Source organism: Alligator sinensis, unplaced genomic scaffold (genome assembly GCF_000455745.1).
Source record: "Alligator sinensis unplaced genomic scaffold, ASM45574v1 scaffold700_1, whole genome shotgun sequence".
Lineage (NCBI taxonomy): Eukaryota > Metazoa > Chordata > Crocodylia > Alligatoridae > Alligator > Alligator sinensis.
The window spans coordinates 190651-197715 of record NW_005842531.1 but is presented as its reverse complement, the minus strand read 5'-3'; the positions used below and the strand labels follow the sequence as shown (position 1 = coordinate 197715).

General features: G+C 40.2%; 1 long non-coding RNA gene across 1 annotated transcript in view; it reads left to right on the top strand.

Annotated features, from left to right (window-relative positions):
- Nucleotides 1–3753: 3753 nt before the first annotated feature.
- LOC102373502 overlaps nucleotides 3754–7065 on the top strand; it is a 26170-nt gene continuing 22858 nt past the window's right edge. Inside the window, exons 1-2 of the long non-coding RNA XR_324764.2 lie at nucleotides 3754–3841; nucleotides 4300–4370. This is a non-coding gene — a long non-coding RNA (uncharacterized LOC102373502). The remainder of the gene's footprint in view (nucleotides 3842–4299; nucleotides 4371–7065) is intronic.

Sequence of the window (7065 nt, the reverse complement as noted above, 5' to 3'; positions counted from 1 at the left end):
TCTTAGCAGTTCTCTAACCACCATGCTCCATGGTAGGAATTAGCCAGTACCTTCTCTAGTACTCCTTTTGAAACTAAATCCCTTTGCATTTTACAGTCATTGGATAAAATAGGTGGAAGGTAGTATAACTCGTACCCTACTGAGAGCAAGGGTCTAGGTTAGAACCCAAAGCTAGCTCTTCTTTGAAGGCAGCAACCATCTCACTGAGTTACACATTTTCTAACTTCCTTTCTTTCTCTTGGCTATCAGTTTCAAAAGGACTAGAGAAGGACCTGGATGATGCCTATTCTATGAAGTGGTAGCTAGAGCATCGTGCTAATATGTCAGAGAAATACAAGTTCAAATCCATTCTGGGCAAAGGGATCCTAGAACCAAGGCCCCTTGCTTCCCAGGCCCATGTCCTAACCGCTTAGATGTTGGGGTTAAAATACATGAGGGTCTTTCTCCAGCTACATCTGCCAGTCATGGGTTTTGGACTTATTTGCATTTATGCAGTCAGAACAGGTACATGTATAAAACTGGAAACCCACCTGGCCAGTGTGTAACTGACTATGCATACTCAGTTTATGCACATGGGCTTGTGTGTCCATAGTGAAGGGTAGTAGAATGACATGCAAGTGCCCAAAACAACACTTACATGGTTACAAAATTGCCATTTAGGCAGGCAAAGCTAGCAGAATTCTGACCATAATCTCCTGCCTTGATTTCAGTTTAGTGTATTGTTTAGTGATGAGTACACAGGTATATAAGCACTGGCCAGTGAGCTAGGTGATTTTATATATATATATAAAATCAGTACCAAGGTACTGATTTGAAATATTCTGAAAATTCAAAATGGACACATTGCAATAATCAATGGTAGAAAAAGCATTGAATGACATCTGGTTTACCACTGATAAGCACACTGGGTGTTGGGTGTTGGCATTGGATGTTGGCTACAGCTAAGGCTGGGGACTTTGACTGGGATGTGCCAGTGCTCCTGCTGGGACCAGGGCTGGGTACCTGGCTAGAAGGCCTCACCCCTCTGCTCAGAGTCAGACAGATGGCCATATTTGGGGTCAGGAAAGAATTTTACCACATGGGCAGATTGATACAGACTGTGGGGATTTTAGCCTTCCTCTGTCATGGGGATGGGGATAGCCCTTTATCTGGGATCTTGAGCATATATTGACAATCTTGTATAGAAGTAGGATGTTGGCTGCCATGGTTCTCCTGCTTTATGTCACAACCAAATTAATCAGTGCCCATGTCACTTGCAAGAGATACCATTCAGACCATCATCTGATCAACTAAGGGTTAAAACAAAATCCTGGTGGAGAGCTGTATATAATTTATGCCCACGTCACAAACGAGAAACGAAACTTAAAACTGGTCAGGGTGAAAGGGGATAGCCCTGCCATAAATCCCTACAATTGGTCAAGGAACAAGCGTAGGTACCTCACACGTAACATACTAGAAACCTAACCCACTACCTTGTAACCTGATAGCAACCTGAGAGCACAAAGAACTGCTGCTTGCCAGATAATTAAAGATTCCATTTAGCAGTTCATCATTGGATATCTCTGAGAGACACCTCTGTCTATAAATAGTTTAACAACTTCCGCCTAAGTCGGAGACCTCTGCGGGAATCTCTAAGGAGAAACCTAAGATCATCATCAGAGTAAATTGACAGTCTGATCAGCTGTCAATAGCTTCCCGTCAGCGTAAATATTGACGTATCAAAGCCCTGCAGGCATGATAGCTCGTTCCCGGCGCCACGTCCGTCATTGTTAGCTGTAACCCGAAACTGTACGCTTGATCGTAATCGTTGTATCGTTAGCTGCAACCTGAAACCATACGCTTGATTATAATCGCTATAACCGGAAAAACTGCAACGGAACAAAGGCTCAGCCTGCGTCGCGCGTCACTATCTGAGCGACGTAAGTAAACAAATTCCTATAACCAACACGCATCTGTGCCTGGTTAATTCCACCCCATCCATCACTACCTGCCTGTCAGGTGAAAGTTTTACTGCTCTGGTGCGGGGGGTCAGCAAGCAGCTGCCGGCGGCTGCTCTGATCTCCGACACTTTACTTATGGCAGGTTAGGGTGTTAGGTCTGTGTTGTTTCAAGGTAAATGGTAGTTTTATGTAGAGTTTAGATTATGGATTGCATAGGATGGTTTGGATAGGGATGATTATGCCTCAGGCAGTGGTTGGGCTAGATTAGATGACTTCTAGAGGTCCCTCCAGCCCTATTTATCTATAATCCTATGATCTTGTTCTGTCCTTTCAAACACCTTTTACTCACCTCAGAAAAATATAAGTGAAATTATATATCTGTGTATATACAACCCCTTCCCATATATGGGTGTATAAAATGCATACAAAATATACATGCATTATACATATATAACATACACACATATTCTATAGAGTATATCTATTATATTAAATAAACACACGTGTTCATACAGTATTTATAAATTATGTTGCTAATAATAAATATATGGGGAAGTGAAACTAATTTCCACGTATCACTAAAATATATATGTGTTAGTACTGTTTGTATTCTAACTTCTATACAAAGCATTTCTTCATGTGTTTGCCTTACTTGAAGATGGGTTGAATTCATCTATGGTATAATTCCATGGAAGCAAATGCAACATCAGAGATAATTTGACATCTGTAAGTCAGAATTCAAATGAGAGAGCCATTGTAAATCATTACAGACAAAGGCAGTGGTTTCCTTAGCAATGAGAAGACATGAATGCTTACAGAAGAACTCCTTTCTCTCTCTTTGGTTTCCTGTCAGTAAACTCATTTATTTACCTGCTTACATGAGGAATCAGATATATAGTGTTCAAATTCAATTGAGCATATGAACTGATGCAGGGTGAATTGAGTGGATGAACTTTCCCAGGTTCATTTCTATTTGGAAGCATTAGTGATTTTTCAAATATTAGTATTCAGTTCCTTCTTGATTCTAAGGGTACAGCTTTGCAGCTGTTATAACTGGCCTCAACATCTGAAATAATGAGTATGAATCCATGTATCTTAGAATTGTTTTTCTTTTCATATTGGAGGGTCATTTGAATGAGTTTAATTGTAAAATCACAGGTCTTTAACCTTCACTTGGGGGGGGAAGGTTGACAGAAAGATTTTTTCCTCCAGTTGTAAGGAAGCAGCATCTTTTGGTTACAAGTTCCTTTCCAGATCCTTATTTGACCATTATTTTGGATAATATGATACCTGGTAAAAAGGACCATTTCAAAACACTACTAGCTTGATTCTCTTTCACACTAAACACTGTTCACAACACTGTTAGCATGAAGGGACTCGAAGCTTCTTTACACTGATGGAATAGTGTAAGAGGGCTTTCATATAAATGAGGATCAGGCCTTCTGTCTACAATAAAATAATGATGGTTTTCATTGGACATGCTTGTATTTATTTATTTTTATAAGGCTGACATGTCTCTTCTTATACCCCCACAACCAACTACCAAAAAGTAGCATCCTTGTTTCGTATTATAACCTACAATTAGTTTTGCCTTTGGGAAAGTCAGCTTTTCATTGCAGACTTGCTCTCAAGTCCTCCAGCACTTAGTACAGCCAGCTGCTGTTTATTTTCACCCCATCCCATTTTCTTTATATACCTAAGGCTAAGTACGCATTCAGCAGGGTTTGTGTGGACTTCTAATCATCTTGTAGGACTGAGCCCTCAAACTCATTTAGTAACTAAACTTCACTTTAGTGGGTTTATACTTGTTCAAATTAGTGAGGAATCAGTCCAGACAGGTGGAAAAGACAGCATCCTGCCCTATAACCAGGAGGAATAGTGACCATTAAGGAGTAAAAGTGGTATATTTTTATTTTTTAATTGAACAACCTGGTTTCCATATATAGCTTTCTGGCATTTCCACCTACATTGTTCCTGAATAAGCAAATTATATTTTTCTACTATAATAATATTTATTTTAGAAGAGCTCTAGTGCTAAAATCAGTTGATAGAAAAGTTACATTCTTTTGATGGAAGTAATTCTCTCTGGGTAAAAAAACAAAGGTTTTGAGTAAGTTTCTAATGAGAACTTGTTTTGATTTTGTTATGAGGCTTTGGAAAAAGTGTGTTGCAGATTTTTCAGTATGTTTTTGCTTGTTTGTTTTTTGGGTTTTTTGATTGTTTGTTTTTTTCTGTTTTGTTTTTAAAGCAATAGTGGTGTTTTTAACAGGGGCCATAAAGTATTTTGAACAAAGCTAAGGTGTGCCATGCCATGCATATATACATGGTAATTAAAAAAAAAATCCTTCCTTCCTTGCAGTGTAGAAGGAATGAACATGTTACACAGCCTATGGTGAAAGAAGCAAGATTCAAGATTGTGAAAACACTGAGGTTTGCACTGTGGTAATCACAAATAATGTAATCTGGTACACTTTGCTCTGTATAGTCTTCCCTAGTTGGGGCACACAAACAGTGTGACTTTTTAGGCCCAGGAATAGCCTGCAGTGCTGTTATTTAGGGGAGGGGAAAAAAATCTATCCTTTTAATTCTATACTGAACAAATTTAAGTCATGGAGATATATTAAACACAGGAGTTGCTGATTCCAATTTTGCAGAAACACTTTTCATGGCTGGAAGAACACTTTCATGTTCCTAAATAACTTTGTTGTTACCCTTATAACATTGATTTCTGTTGCTGGAAGGGAAGTTTCCTGTATTACTTGGGTAGTCTACTGGATGTCAAACCTCATGCAAAATGCTCTGGCCTGCTTACATGACATAAATACAGAATAGTTCCATTTAGAAAGAGTTTTCCTGAGAGAATCTGAGCCCTAAAAAAATCTAAGGGAAGAGATCTGGCTACCTTTTAGGAATGAAGGTTATCAGCACCCATCTGTTCTCTTCTCAGGTGCTCTCACTCTCAAAAGAGTTTGGAACAGACTCCCAAGCAGTACCATAGCTAAGTGGAGTGTGGGAGTGGGGGAACAAGGGCAAAAACTGCAGGCACTGAGTTAGTGTTGGCACAGAAATAGAAAGCAGCTGTGCTATTGTCCTGGCCCCTGAAGCTGTCCCATGCATTGCTATGCATAGAACTACCCAGGCACGCTTCTGTTCCAAGTCAGAGTTTCACATTAAATGGATATATATCTGATATAAAGCTACTTGATATGAGGCTGCTGATCATTTTATATTGCGTTTAAAAGGGCTGAACTAGTGATAGGTCAAAGTACCCCAGGAGTTGCAAGGCATCTCTCACTTCCAAAAGAGAGGATTGAATGTATAGTATCTTCTATTTGCTCTTTTCCCAGGAACTGTTAGCTGCTAGTGCCTTTTTCCCGAAGATGGACATCAGCATAAGAGTTCTCTGGCATAGCATTTTAAAGCATGGTCCCTAACCTTTCGAGACTTAGTCCACCTGATTTCTATTTACAGTCTGTTCTATATATGTTTGTATAAGAAGTCAGCTGTTGTTAGGCAGTTTTAACCATCTTATTGATCAAAAAAAAAAAAAAAGAGTTCTGTGGCTGTGAATACACTGTGTGGCCACAGTTATTGAAACAAATAGATTTGTTTTAATGGTTTCATTTATATAAAGATCAAAGTAGTCTCCAGCTATTTTTCTGTTTGATATGATTTAATTTTCTATTTAGTTTCCTAAAATTATGTTCTCCCTCTTGTTTGATCAGTAACTGACAGAGAAGGTTTTACTGGAACATAAAGAGCAAGCTGTATTTCATCCAAGAATACATTCCCCCATATTCCTTTATGGGATCAGATTTCTTAGTACGTCCATATTGTCAACGCTAACTCCTCCTTTTGAGAATTTGTCAGTAGAGTTTATATTTTTGTACCATTATTTCTTATTTACCCTATATTCAAAAACACATCATGGTAAAAGGTCCTGAGAATTTTGAAAAATTCCATAGGTAGAATCTTGGACTCTGTTATTTGTGAAACATCAGGTTTTTACTAATCTTTCCACCCCTCACTTGGGTTGAATGAAGGATAAAGATCGAGTTATCCAAGGTTGCACAATAAAATGAGAGCCTCAAGGTTCTCATTTCTAGACCATGGAAATGCAGTATTAATTTGATATTACTGCTTCCCTGTACGATGAATAGTCCTCAAGGGATCATGGAATGTGCTAGTTGCTTTAGGGGACAAATGTGGCTCCCATCACCATATTTTTGGAGATTCTTATTGCAGCAGATCTTGTTATAAAAACTGTACACTACTGTAGACTTGGCCCTACATATGTTACTATGTAGCATTACTAATAAAAGAGATCAGATGCTAGTAGCATCAAGTAGCATTTTCAGCTTCTATAAGTAAAGCCAATAGCTAGTAACATTTCTAAGCTTCAGTGCTAAAACTGCTCTTATGGGCAGAGTTGGCTCCTTTTGATGTGGATTAACAGAGTTTACTTCAGCATGAGACCAGACACTAAGCACCCCTCCATCCTAATTAGCACACTCCAGCAGACTCGATTAATCGGACTGCAATTACAGCATGTTGGAGCAGTGTCCCCGCACATCTACTGGCATAGTTAGGCTTGGATAGCTAGTCACTTAATTCTAGCCATTAAAACAAAATAAAGCATGCTTACATAATGTCTGTACCCCTGTAAATTAAAGTATTAGCAGTGAAATTGTCTGGAGCAATATATGGTTGCGTCCAGATGAGCGTGCACATGCCTCTTGCCCCATCTCAAACCCCTTTGAGGCAGGGCAAGAGGCACGTGTGGGAATGAAAAAATGTTCCCCGTGATGCAAACTTGCAGCGAGGGGAGAAAACCAGGGGTCTAAAAAAACCCGAAGTTTAAAAAAGTTGGCTCTTCCAGGGAGACGCTCTGGCTGCCAGAGCATCTCCATGGTTGGCCCCTTGCCCTGGTGCTGAAGGAGCGTGCTTCAGCACCAGGGCTCCACAGCCAGTGAGTAAAGGGTCGGGGGGGCTCGAGGAGGGGGAGGGAACTATGGGGAGGAGCTCTCACGGCCCCACTTGTTCCCCCTGCTCCCCGCAGTGCCCAGCCCCACCCCCTGTCTGCCCTCCTGAGGCCCCTGATCCTGGCAGTGGCTGGCCCCAGGCT